The sequence below is a fragment of the Orcinus orca genome, chromosome 4 (assembly GCF_937001465.1).
Source record: "Orcinus orca chromosome 4, mOrcOrc1.1, whole genome shotgun sequence".
Lineage (NCBI taxonomy): Eukaryota > Metazoa > Chordata > Mammalia > Artiodactyla > Delphinidae > Orcinus > Orcinus orca.
The window spans coordinates 39,142,099-39,157,067 of NC_064562.1; the positions used below are offsets into that span (position 1 = coordinate 39,142,099).

General features: G+C 35.5%; 1 protein-coding gene across 2 annotated transcripts in view; it reads right to left on the bottom strand.

Annotated features, from left to right (window-relative positions):
- The window catches only part of ARHGAP24 (Rho GTPase activating protein 24), a 511,224-nt gene that overhangs the window by 154,676 nt on the left and 341,579 nt on the right, over nt 1-14,969 (bottom strand). The gene's annotated exons all lie outside the window — the stretch shown is intronic.

Here is a 14,969-nt window from a genome sequence, read left to right on the forward strand (position 1 = left end):
TTTTAAGTGGCATTGCCTGCTAAATGAGAAAACTTGAAATTGTATCTGCAAGCCAGCAGGGCAATTCATACCAAATCCTTCATGTAGGGTAATTGTTCCTGCCTTCAATCTCCCTTTTCCATATTTTTACAATCTTCTCTGAGAATGCCTCTGGCTGATTATACCTTGACTCTGCTTTTAGCACTCCCATCTGCAAAGTGCACCATCCAAAAGCATTTCATAAAACGAGCCTTCTCATCCTCCCCAAATTTAGCCTTAAAAAGAAAACTATAAATTTCAAAGTCTTGCAGCTAGAATCACTTTGTTTTAGATGTTTTCATTAGAGAGAGAACTATAACTGGGCCACTGACTAAATTAGTAATAAGTCAAAATAAATAGCAGAGAAAAAGAATAAAAGCTGGAACTTTAATCACAATTTCTCAAGTTAAATTCTGAATAAAAAACAAAAGCACTAATATCATCCTAAACAGCCAATCAACCCACATAAAAGAAGGTAAGGGGCCTTCAGCTACTGAGCATTCATTTCATTGCTACCTTGCTTAGAATATGCATTTTGACACTCACTACAACGCCCTTGTTCTATGGCATCATATTTAACTAAAGAGCAAGTTAAAAAAAAAAGTTACCCTATTGGGAAGCCTATGATGACAGATGTGAATAGCTGTTTTTTCTCATTCCCAAACCCATTTTATTTCTGAAGAAAGGATGAAAACACAATCACAGACAGAATTACTATTATTTTTTTAAATTTAGAAACTATTATAGTGATCTTTCAACGAAACAAAAATCTACTGACAAAGCTTTCAATTATCTTCCAAGTCAAAATAATGATAAAGAAAACATAGTTTTGGGCACTTTCTTCCAATTGTTATACTGTCCCATTAAAGCATTTTGTTTTTCAAACACTTCAGCTAGTGTTTGCCTGAGTGTAATGCCACAGCAGAAAAACAGAAGAACATATTGCATCCTCCCTTTCTTTGTCTCAGAAACTTCATTTTGAGATCCTGATTTCAAATCATGTATTGAAAAGAAATTTGTATTAAAGTTTAAATGTATGAGGAAAGCATTTCGAAGCATGGGCCAATATTTGCAATGGGTGAAGAAAGGAAATAAGATGGTCTGGTTTTCTATTTGGTTCTTGCTCCGCTGCCCAGTGACAATATCTTCCTGATGTGTCCTAGTGGCAGTGTTTAACTTTACACAGATATGGGTCTGGCCTGAAAACCTTAGAATCTTTCCATTTAGGGTGGAACCGGGCTCACAGATGTGTAGGATGGAGTCGTTTCTAGTTTTTAATATAATGAGAAAAAAATATTTTTCTAACACATTTTTCCCTGCTGCTCCCTTCAATTTACTTCTTTTTCTTAGGCCTTAGAAAGAACTCCACATGATAATAACTATTAGCTACGGAGAGCAAATACTGTTAAAATATTGAAGGTCATTTAGGGAAAAATGTAAAGTAATCTGAAATGTGTAAGCTTTTAGGATTTCAATCATTTTGTGTGGATGCTGAAAGATAGGTATGTCAAGTCTCTTAATATTTATACAGTCAAACACATGAAATCGAACACTTCCTGAGCAGTAAAAATTTACTGTATTTTTAAACATAATTTTGTTTCGTACTGAATGGCAATTTTTTTCCCTGGAGGCAAAAAGATGCTGTTATTAATGCCTTTTCTACTCTATGATGTGAAAAACCACTGTCCTGACTTTACTGAAAGCTTTCTTAAATACATTCAAGTGGATTTAGAAAAAAAAAAACAACTTAGGAGTATGAATAAAGAGGGAAAAATTCTGAAGATTATCCTTTTGTGAACACAGGGAAAAGAATTTCTGGGCACTTAAAGTCACTTTAAAATGTACCATCAGGATCATTGGAGGTATTTGGAATTTTCATTAAAAATACAGTCTTGCAGTATAACTGTCACCCCCTTACAGTGTGACAGGACATTATAGTCAGGTAGTCTGAGGAAGAGCTTTCAGCCACCTGGCAGCCTGGGCTGGTGATTACAGCCTCAGCTGCTGTTCCACCAGAGTCCTTCAGTAAGGGCTCCTCTTGGAAGCCTGGGACCCTCTGGAACATAGGCGCTCGTGTTTCCCACCAGTGGGTCCTTGACGGTAAAACCTTCAAAACATCAGTCAATGCCTCTTAATGTATCTTAAGTAAATTAAGAAACATTAATATGCCATGGTACAATAATGACTGATTCAGAACACTAGGTTAGAGTTTTTAAGATATTACTTTACGATACATTTATAGAGTAAAGCATATTAGAAAACAGTGTGTGCAAAGTTATCTGAATTTGTAATAAATATTTAATATTATAGAAAATCTGAAAAATATGCATTACTATTTAATAGCTTTTATCTCTTGGTATCATAAAAATTTTATTTTTGATCTTTTTTCTATTTTCTAAATATTCTGCAATGGCCATTACTACCATGTAGTAAAAAGAAAGAAAGGAAGAAAGAAAAAAAAGAAACCAGTAACTCTAGTTCACAATGTTTGGGAATCATTTTTGAAAAAAACATTTCAAAACTAACTCACCCATGCTTATAACCTCTGCAAGTGGAAACATTCAGTCTTTAGAGCTGTAGTTACCATTTCTCTCACCATCTGCATTAAAAATCTTCATGGGTACAGATAAAAAAAAGTAGATGCTGCACTACTATAATATATGGAAAATATAGAGTTGTTGGTTTCACCGGTTTTTAGAATAGAAAAAGGGAGATAGGGAAAATGCCAGATGTGTATCTGTGTGTACATACTGAGAGAATGGACATGGTACAAATCTAAGTACCATGATATACACTCATGAATACATGATCATAGTTTTGGAATCACTACTTATTCCTAAAAGGGGAATGATGAACTAACAGGATATACAATCAAGAAAATCTACTGTCTTCTAAAAAATGATCTTGCTTTAGGGCATATTTACAGAGATCTCTACTGTATGGGCAATACAAATTTCTTTGGGGGTAAGCAGGATGCCTAGGGAAGAGACTGCATTGCAGAAGTTACTTGGGCCTTACTTGCACTTCTGTTTTGTGTTCTGTATATCTTTCTGATCTAACTAGGAACCAGCTGGTAGAGAACTCAGGTTTACAAGAAAATAAACAAACATCAGTCTGTTAATTAAATGGCAGACTCGGGTCCTCAATGTATGTACTTCTTGGGAACAGCAGTGTTGAGAACAAAGGTCTTGAGGCCAGTCAGGAATATTTGGGCTTAGGCTAAGATTCATTCACCTACTAATGTTTTATTTGTTTGCTGAAGTAACATTTGAGGAACTGGAGAAATAGCAAGACCAAATTCACGTACATTGAGGATTTTCCTTTTCAGCAGTTAAGTCATAGCCATATGTTTTCCTGTTTAAATTGAAATAAAAATTTCTAACATGCTCATGAGGAGAAACAGGTTCAGCTGAGCAGGGCTGTATTTCAAGGGAATTGGTTTTGCTCTTTAAACAAAAAGTCCACACAAATAAAATTGGTAGCACACTAAGCTCTTCAGATATTACTGAGCTAGAGGCTCAAAAACATAAAAGTGTGATATTTTCAAAACAACAATCTCCAATAGACTTTAAGGAAAACAGTAAATTCTTTTACTTATTTATATCTTTGTTTGGACTGTCAGTAAACAAATGTATGTGTTTGCATTATTCCTACTCTTTACTCAGGCTACTGTTAGAATTCCAGGGTTATTTTTGGAAGCTGAGTAAAGTTTGAACACACTTAAATTATATATTTATGGAATGAACTAATATCATGGACTAAATTTCATCTTGGTTGATTAAAATATTGAAAAACTCATAATTTAGGCATTCATATGGAAATTATAGTAAAAGATATGTTTTATGGATTCTATTCTATCATGAAAAAAGACAGTATTCTTTAATCTATTGAAGAGGAATAATCACATCTTGTCTTCTGTTTAAAATTTAGGACAAGTTTTTGTTTAAATTAAATATCTTAATATTAAAGAAAATGATATCTACAGCCCCCTCAACTATATACTGTATGTGTGCATCTATCCGTCTATCTATCTATTATCTATCTACATACATGTACACAGGTATATGTGTATTCCAATCTTTATCCATCTGTAGAGTTTTATGTGGTTATTGTCATAGTTTATACATAATTTTTTAATTTATTATTTCACTTTGAATATTTTATATGCATTTTCCTTATATCAAGAATCACCAAATGAGATACTGTAAAAAGAAAGCAAAACACTTTTTAAATTGTAAAATATATAAATAAAATCATTATTTCATTTGTTAATTTCAATGTTTGAATAATATTCTTTTTAATGGTATGATCTAACTTATTTGTATATTACTCTATTTGGGGGCACGAACTTGGTTTTCAGGGATTTTTTTAGTAAATTATACTACTCTATTACTAGGAATATTTTTGTTTTTCTGTAGATTTCTTTTTTCAGTCTTAGGACAAATTTGTAGAAAAAAGGATCACTACATCAAAAAGTCTACTCTGATTGGGAGTTTTTTTTGGTGGCAAAAAACTAGTGTATATTAGTTTTAAAGCACTTCTTTTTTGGGACGGAAGGTGAGTGAATAAACGCATTTACAAGTATTTGTTATAAGTTATTTTGGATACTTTAATCCATATACCAATTTTCTGCGTTCTCTTGGTTCAAGTTGTTTGTGCAAATTTTGTAACCATGCTTATTTTTATCCCTAGAATAAGGACAAACATTTACCCCAATAAAACATTAGCTATAAGTTGGTGTTGATCTCCTAAGTTTCATTTATACATAATAAGTTCTAAGTGACTTCTTACACATTCTGTTTACCATACATCTATGTCACCCAAAGACCCCAATGTAATTTTTATTTGATAAATTCCATGCGTGGATTCTTTGAAGGTTTCAAAGCACCTTGTGTAACATGAAAAAAAAATCATTAAAATAAATGATGGAAGAGAACATCCATTGTTTCCATGTTGCAGTTCATAAATCACTTATTCATTGTAAGAGGCATGTTTAAATTTATTCACATTTTACATTTTATCATTTTAACAGTTACTTTAAAATTGGTATTTTGGGGACATCGCTGGTGGCACAGTGGTTAAGAATCCTCCTGCCAATGCAGGGTACATGGGTTCGATCCCTGGTCCAGGAAGATCCCACGTGCTGTGGAGCAACTAAGCCCGTGCGCCAAAACTACTGAAGCCCGGGTGCCTAGAGCCCGTGCTCCACAACAGGAGAAGCCACCGCAGTGAGAAGCCTGCGCACTGCAACGAAGAGTAGCCCCTGCTCGCCGCAACTAGAGAAAGCCCACACGCAGCAACGAAGGCCAAACACAGCCTAAATAAATAAAAATAAACTACTCATGTTTCTTTAAAAATAAATTGGTATTTTGATACTCATTCATATGTTCACATAATTTCCACATTATTTAATCTAGAAAAAATTAGAGTACATTATAACAGTGAAAATGAATTTGTCAGTCATATGTAAACTTGCTTTCTTAAATTGAGCTTATTCAGCTATGTCAACAGAGCACTTTTAAGGAATTATACTTAAACTTGAGGCTGGCTTTTCATTCTATAAGACTACGATAAAACATATCAGAAGGATATAAAATCTGCATATGCAGAATAACTAACACTGGCGTAATTTTGCACTAATATATTTTTCTTATTCACTTTTCTTTTCTCCACCATTGCAAATTTTGACAAGAGAAACTAGAGGAATAAGAAAAATCTTAGCAGCACCAAGAATCAGCAGCAAATGGAGAGGTATCCTTGTCCGGTTCAAGGAAAACTAGAATAGGAAGCAGGGGTACTTTGCCACTTGTTGATGGACAACTTGGATACCTCACTTTCCCTCCCCAGGTCTCAATTTCCTTACCTGTCAAATGACATTCCAATCAGATATTGGATGTTGAGATGACATGTAAACTGAGAATCTAAGGAGTTGTCATTAGATGATAATCTGCACTTAATTTTATGAATTTGGTGTTGATTTTTGTTGATTTTCAAATGAGCTCCATGGCTTTTTCTGCTAGGCAAGTATAAATAATAACACAATATAAAGGCCTATTACCAATGGCTCATACCAATAATTATTCATAAAGCAAAAGATAAAGGAATGGTGCAGATAACCTGAATTCATAAGCCTTTCCGTTCAGCTTTTCAAACTGACTAAATAGTGGTTGTCAAAATATTTCTTCTGATAACTACTTCCCTCCACAAGTCCCATGACATTTCCCACTAAAACAACAACAACAACAAATCTCTATAGTGGCATACAATCTGCCGTGAAGAGGGCTATTGTGACATCTTGAGAGAGAGGAGAAGACTAGGATGAACAAGTGGGCACAGGCAAGAGTAGAGGTAATAACATCTCTGCCTCAACAGGGGATCAATAAATGTTTTTAACTGGCTGGAGAGAAGAAAACAACCAGAAGAAAGATTTCACTGAGGAGGAAGAGGACCCACTGTAGGGGAAGAAAGCTAAAAGGGGAGTCCTATTTCTCTCTAATGAAAAGTTATATTACCTAAAACTAGGTTTCGCTTTCTCACTAAAGTTTCAAATGTTATGGTCAGTAATATTAGAAGTAGGGAGGGATCTGCTGACACCTGATTGAGGCCCTTTTGATGACAAAACCAATCACCCCCTGCTGTGGTCTTGAATGTTTCTTTCCTGATTTACATAGCCCTAAATTAGGCTAAAATGACAAGAGAATGAAAAGAGCCCATGTGACACCAGAAGTTTATGCTTTGCCTCCTTCATCGTGTTTCTGAGAAAAAAGAAACTAATTATGGAGCAATGACTTAATGAGTGTAATCATTTTCATTTTACAGATAAGGAAAATGCAGTTTAGGAAATCAATACCACTCTATCATAATATCAATATCATTCAGTAAGTGGTCAATAATTCAACATGTTCTTAGACCTGATTCAAGGAGGAATAGGCACTTGGATTTTAACAGCCAAGATTAATTAAAAGCAAGCCAAGGGAATATCAGACTCAGATCATGCTAAGAATTTAATTAGAACAAGGTAATTGGCCAGCTGGGACAGATCTCAACCCAGAACCAGGATCTGGGGTACAGAGCCATGATTCTGTATTAAATACCTCAGAAAAGTCTTTACATTAAAAGGATTATCTTCACTGTACTATTTATACTTGGTTTTAATCATATAATAGTATATGAAACTCCTAATCCTAATAAAGTGAATTATGTGGGAAAACTGCCACTTTTTACCTATGATTTATCAAATAGATGATTCAATAAATTTTAAGACTTACATTTTATGATGTCTTATAATTTGAATCCACCTCCTTTTCACTTAAGGATATAATGGACACTTATCAAGCAAAATTTGTTTAACTATTTAGGTCCCTTTAACTTTAAAGAATTAGACCATCAATCATAGATATGAAAAAGACTATAGGAATTTTACAACTGAGGACACTGACACCTTCAGCTAAAAAATCCTTTTGCTCAAAGTCACACAGATATTGAGCATTTGACTCTGGCGTAGAAAACAATGGGATTCTTCATTTGGTTGTTATTTCTACTTTACCACGAAGTTTTGTCTCATGATTTCTACTCAGGTAGTTAGGTCATTTTTCCCTATTGTTATAGATCCATTGCTCCCTGTGGTCAAAGCAAGGCAGTTTACGGAGAAATCCAAACAAACAGCTTCCCTGTTTGTCCTGTGCTCGCCTCCTATGTGAATGTTGGGTTCAACGAGGTGTACTGAGGTGATTACTATTCTGTCATGGCCTTTTCAATAGAGAGAGTGACTATTTCCAATTTAGTTCATCCTGGAATGAGGTAGTTGTATTAAAAAGAAAATAAACCCAGAGGAAGGCTCTCTAGGAGTAGAAGAAGCTAGTTTCTGGCTATTGACTTAGGTCTAAGCTGTGAGGAACACGGATGTCTCGGAAGTCAGCTGAGTGACAGGTCGTAGGATGGAGCCACCTACTTTGAGGCAGAGAAGGGGCCATGATGCAACTGAAGCCAGTCACCCTGCAGAACAGGTGGTGTTTCATGGCACAGTGGTTTAGTTGCTGGTTATTTTCCTTTGTTTTCCTTGGGTCCTTTGTGAGAATCCAGCCTTGCATCAGGTGTTCTATTGGCTATAATAGGGCAGGCTGTATTGATAAATTATGAAAGCAAGAGGCCCTACGAGGTCATCATGGGATGACAGCAAAGCTAATGGAAACGTATCTCCTGAAGAGAAGAAAACATTCGAGGAACTCAGGGAACGAGAATAGGAGTTATGCGTCCCCATGTGAGACTCTCTTTGATTACTTAGAGATTGTGGGTTTTATTGTTAGGTCTGGGAGTAGTTTCCTTAAAGCAAGGGAAGATTTTTTTTGTTGGGGGAAATATTCAGTTTAAGGTTTCAGATTTTCTGTTAGATTTATCTAGATTCTGAAGGGAGTATCAGTTCATTTTTTAGGAACTTAATTGATATTATAAAAAATAATCTTAAGTTCAAGATACTGCTTTCAAACTTAAAACCCCCATGAACCTACGTTTGATAGAAACAGCCAAGTTTATTTTAATCAGCTATTATTATCCAATAATTATGTCATGAAGAAGTACAAAAATGATATTTTGGAAAGGTGAGAAATTCTCACTTACTTGGAGCTCGATCCTTATTACTGAAAAATACATTTACTATAAAAGAAAATACTAATTATGTCACCAGCTTTTATTTCTCTCTACATATATATTTTGCTCAGAAGTGATGTGAACATATTTGAAAAAGATGCTAAAATCAATTTTGCATGTAATACATGTATTGATTTTTCTCTAGATATTCCTGATGATTTTGAACTTATTCACATGATAATAAAATGTGAAGATTTGTTTTTTGATCTTGCTCTTAAATTGGGGTTAAATCCTCATCATTAAAATTTTCTATTTTTACTATAATTATCAGTGGGATAAAATGATAAATGTTTAAGTAATGGCATAAGAAAAGCAAAATTTTAGGGTAAAACCAACCTAGAACTTTTGTTGTGTAGGTCAAGTAGCATGAATATAAGAGGGAGTGGAGATGGTAGGTAATAGTGTGCCCTCCTTGCTTGCCAGGTCTCTCTGGACTGGGAATTTCATTGCCTTTGACTAGGACTCTGTATGCATCATCCACATGCACCACCATCCAGATCTCACATTCTGGGGTGAACTCACTCCTAGGATGAGGAATAACGGGGAAACATCTGCTAAAGGAAAGGGAACTTTTCAAATTCACATAATTTTAAAAGTTTTGTTAAAAATACTTTATAGCATTTACAATTCAGCATTTTGAGACAAAGCCTTTTTGATCCATACTAGTTACATCTCTAGACATCATTTCAAGTGCTGCCATTTTTAATAACCAATAAAGTTCTCAAGGAACACATAAATATCATAGGACCTCAGTATTAGAAAACATGCTAGTGGCCCTGTAGTTCAAATTCCTATCTTCCTGTTAAGTTTAAAATATGGGTTGAGGGACTTTCCCGGTGGTCCAGTGGTTAAGACTTTGCCTTCCAATGCAGGGGGTGCGGGTTCGATCCCTGGTCGGAGAGCTAAGATCCCACATGCCTTGCGGCCAAAAAGCCAAAACATAAAGCAGAAGCAATATTGTAACAGATTCAATAAAGACTTAAAAATATATATATGGATTGAATGATATTTTTCCTGTTCACTATAACAGACCCTTAATACTAGAAATGTTCTAAACCCTTCATGAATATGGAAATGTTTATACAGGTACTGTATGTCATGAACCTTCAGATTCACTCATGAAAAGTAAAACCCACCAAGTAAATATTGAGGAGGTATGGATTAATAAATATAGTACCTTCATACTCCCTTCCCTGTGTTAATAATTTTAATAACATTTAACTTCTTGTGACAATATCTCAAATTTTTAGTGAATATTTGTTATAATTTTATAGTTCTATAACTAAAAGAGAAATGACTTTCTAGAAACATTTTTGTTTGATTGGGGTGAGTGAAGTGTTGGGGTTTTGCCAGCTTGTGGTAAAACAATGTAATATTTTCATTGGAACTATTTATTACATTTGGAAAGCAGAGCACCACTAGGATAGATGAGGTAATAGAGGTTTGAGGACAAAAGATTTTCTCTATATCATGGGAAGATTAAGTTGTGCAAAGAAAGTCTAAAAAAAGAAGAAACTGAGGCATAAAACAGCTACCTGACCTGCCCAAGACATTCAGGTACATTACAAGGAGGAAACATAAGTAGTAACGCAGGTCATGTGACCCTACAGTCCATACTGCTGATGCCAGAGCTGTGTTGCATTATGCAGCATATTGATGCATATGCCTCTACTTTGCTTTAATTATGATCAAGTACAAAACGGATAGCAGGCTATTAGCACCATGGCTTTGCAGGACTTGAACATTACTCAGGATATTATCCCTGTTATTTCACGTGTGAAGAAATTGAATCATACAAAGGTTAAGGGCATTTCTCAAAGTCACAGAGCTATTTTGTGCTGAAAATTAAAGATGAAGAAGTTACTAACAAAGTTGGTAATTTACTTATATGAAAAGGAAGGCTGAAATTTTTAAAGACCACATTTCAGCCATAATGTCTGCCATTTACTGAGGGTTGGTTATGTTCCAAGGACTCTACATACATTTTTATTATCTTCCTAGCAACCCTGAAAGGTAGACTCTCATTTTATTTCATCATATAATCCTCATGTTACAGATGAGGAAATTGAGTCTCAAAAATTTAAGTAGCTTGACCCAACTTACGTACCTAGCGGGTGATGAATCAGGATTTCACTCTGAAGACCGCACACTTTCAAATATACCTTTGGGGGACCCCAGTTGATATTTCAACACTGGGGGTTGACTACAGAAAGAAATCCCATAGCTGGGCACACACCCATTCCTTTCCATCTGTCTCCCCTCACCTCATTTTGCTGAGCCTGTTCTACCACTCATCACTCCTTTGGTCTAGAAAACCCCATCCTTGCCATTCCACTAAAAGCTTCCTTTATATTCTAAACTTGCCTCATCAGACTATTCTGTGGGCCAGAAACTTTACACAGCAATAAAGGATGTTAGAACTAAATCCTGATGATCCGCAAGTAGATTCTATACCTGAAAAAAAAGGGAGGGGTGCTAAAGAAAGTTAAATAAACTTTTGCATGTATAAATATATTCAGTTGCATTGTAACATTTTGGAAATGACTAAGCCTTGAATGGAATAACGTAATTCTAGGTCTTACCTGGGATACTTATCTGATGAATCATATGAATAACTCACTTATTGGCTCTGTCACTAATACTTTAATATGAATCTCTCTATAACTAGCTAGATATGATTGTTTCTTTTCTTAATTTTATATAATAATATTTTACTCTCACCTCTATTCAAATGGAAGGGCTTACTTGTTTTTTCCTTTAAGTACCTAATAGAGAAACCCCCAAATTGTTAATGATGTTGACAATGGTGGCTAGATATATGTCAAGAAATGTTTATAGGGATGACCAAAGAAACTGTCTTTGATCCTGTTTGTAAAGATATTATGGAATGTCCTTCTGTTCTTAACCAGTGAACCCTGGGGCTGTCATTTCCCATTGTGTACCCAAAACTTCCAACAAGGTGTCAGTAATGATTTTCTACCCAAGGCTCATGACAGCTACTCACCTTAAATCTGATAAAAGGCAGGAAGTGTTGTGTGAATGATTCTGCAATCACCCTTTCTATGACTTCCAGGAAAATATAGTCTTCACTTCAAATGTAACAAAGAGCTTGTTTTCAGTCCATAGATTAATCTTCCAAATCACCTATCTTGTCTCCTCATAGAAATATATATACACATATTTGTTGCTTTAACTGCTTTTTCTTTTGGGTCTTTTTTCTCTCATAATTAAAGCAGATAATTACTACCGCATGGACATTTAGATTGCAGAACAGGAATGAAAACTATCATTCAAAATCTCAAAACAAGACTGAGAAAGAGCTGCTACATGAGGGCCAACTTTCATTCTAGACTTAAAGTTCACACTCTCTAGATGATTTCTCTTGAGGTTCCTCCTCTCTGGTGACTTTTAGGAATGAAATATGAACAGAGGAAGAGGGGAGTTGGAATGGAGGTAATACCTTAGAATGTCTAGAAATCTAGTTTCAGACCACCCCTCCCTGGAGCAGGCTAAGAAATGCTGGCTACCGACAACATAATTCTTTTTTACCTGAAGAAACTCAAACAAAATATCCACCTGAGGCAACTGAAGGAGCATCACAGAGAATAAGGTGTAAGTGACTGATGGGTTCACATTAAACCAAAAAAGGTTGATGGGGAAGAGTGGTTAAAACAGCTGAAAAGAAGCTGACTTACGGAGCAATGCTGCTCAGTGGTGAAGACTCTTTGCTGCCTAGATACCGCCTTAGAATGGCAGAGTCTGAAAATGCCCACAGTCACCCCTAGGACTTAACAGTGAGAATCTTGCTTTATATTGATGCCTGCCAAATAATTTTCCCAAAAAGAGCACACTGAAATAAAAAGCATAATTTTGGAACTGGGGGAAAAAATACAAGAATGCTGGCACATCTGGTAGCTTTCATTATAAGAAGAAACAAACAGCTATATAACACTGTCAACAATTAAATAAAAATATGTATTAGGGTTAGTTAGGAAAAACTCTTCTGCTCCAAAGGAGGATCAACATTGTGTTTATAAAGGCCCACGGAGGGGAAAATTGTTTGGGGCACAGAGGGGGGTGGAGGGGGAGGGGTGGTATGGAGAGACATAGAGATAAAGAGAAGGGCTTAGAGGCATAGAGACCAAAGTGGCTGACCTCAGGGTAAGAAAAAGTCGCTGGAATAGTGGGGTTTGAAATGCCCCAGGAAGATAACAGGACCAGGAGGAGAATGGTGATGTGGCACAGCTCTGGCTTCAAGGCTGGACAAAGGCTCAAAGCCACCAGTGATCTTGGCAAAGAAGAAACAGGACCATCCATTATCAGAAGATTATGTGGCTTGGGCATTGCTCATTTCAGCCTGGTGTGGGTTAAAGACCTGACAGTATTTTCTATGAAATTTTAACACAGCCCCCATTTAGGGGGTGAGAAAGATGAGATAAGGAGGAACAATAATGGCTAAGATTGAATTGTTATTTCTTCACTATCCTGGTGACTTGAATTTCAGAGTTTGATTTAAGATGGTTAGAAAAACAATGAACTGTTTGGCACTGAATCAGTAGTGGTGTAAAAATTATACAGTGACAAGTATTTACACAATTTTACAAAATACAAAAGCCTTTCTAGCTTGAAGATACTGGCATTAGTTGGAAAAATCTTTCTGACACTGGGCCTCTTTGATTTGGTTAAAAAGGTAAATATAGCTGTTCTAGAACAGGATAATATAGGTCTTCTGTTAAATTAAAAAGTGTATCACATATGTTTTTCTCTACCACCTGAAAAATGCTTTATTCAGATTGATGTAAAGATAATTAGAATTGGGAAAAGCCACATGTAGCAAAAGCTACTTATTTTGAGATAGTCATAAGCTTTCTCTTAATTACCTAATTCTTGAATTACATTGTATTCCCATTTTACAGATGGAAAATTAGAACTAAAGATTATCCAAGTAGATTTACGAAAATAATGATAATTTAATGAGAGAGCTGGTGAAAAATCTTTATTTCTTAACTCTTATTTTTGTGCCTGTCTTATCAGATCTCAAGGTGTTATGTAGCAACCTTCTTTGAATTCTGATCAGCCCCCAATTAAAAAAAGTTACTTCCATAGGGAACAGTTGTTACAAAATTGAGTACGCCATTTGCCTTGGGCATGTTAGGATTATTTCCTAAAGCCTTCTCTCAAATGTACTGAGAAGCGGAATGCAAAATTTTAGACCATGCATTTCATGATTGTCTAACACTACTGGCAAATACAAAATGTTTTCAATAATGACCCTGCTATACAAACTAAGCTGCAATGAACTTTAACTTTATTGGCAGAAAGCATTGTTTGTTGAGAAACAAGTGATAGCTACATGTAAAAGAATGAAATCAGAACACTCGTTAATACCATACACAAAAATAAACTCAAAATGGATTAAAGACCTAAATGTAAGGCAGGACACTAAAAAACTCTTAGAGGAAAATATAGGCAGAACACTCTTTGACATAAATCACAGCAAGATCTTTTTTGATCCACCTCCTAGAGTAATGAAAATAAAAACAAAAATAAACAAATGGGACCTAATGAAACTTAAAAGCTTTTGCAGAGCAAAGAAAACTGTAAACAAAACAAAAAGACAACCCTCAGAATGGGACAAAATATTTGCAAACAAAGCAACTGACAAGGGATTAATCTCCAAAACATACAAGTAACTCATGGAGCTCAATATCAAAAAAAACAAATAACCCAATCAAAAAATGGGGGGAAGACCTAAATAGACATTTCTCCAAAGAAGACATACAGATGGCCAACAAACCCATGAAAATATGCTCAACATCACTAATTATTAGAGAAATGCAAATCAAAACTACAGTGAGGTATCACCTCACACTGGTTAGAATGGCCATCATGAAAAAATCTACAAACAATAAATGCAGGAGAGGGTGTGGAGAAAAGGGAACCCTCTTGTACTGTTGGTGGGAATGTAAATTCATACAGCCGCTATGGAGAACAGTATGGAGGTTCCTTAAAAAACTAAAAATAGAACATACAACCCGGCAATCCGACTACTGGGCATATACCCTGAGAAAACCATAATTCAAAAAGAGTCATGTATCACAATGTTCACTGAAGCTCTATTTACAATAGCCAGGACATGGAAGCAACCTAAGTGTCCGTCAACAGATGAATGGATAAAGAAGATATGGCCCATATATACAATGGAACATTACTCAACCATAAAAAGGAACAAAATAGTGCCACTTGCAGAGACATGGATGGACCTAGAGATTGTCATATAGAGTGTAAGTCAGAAAGAGAAAAAC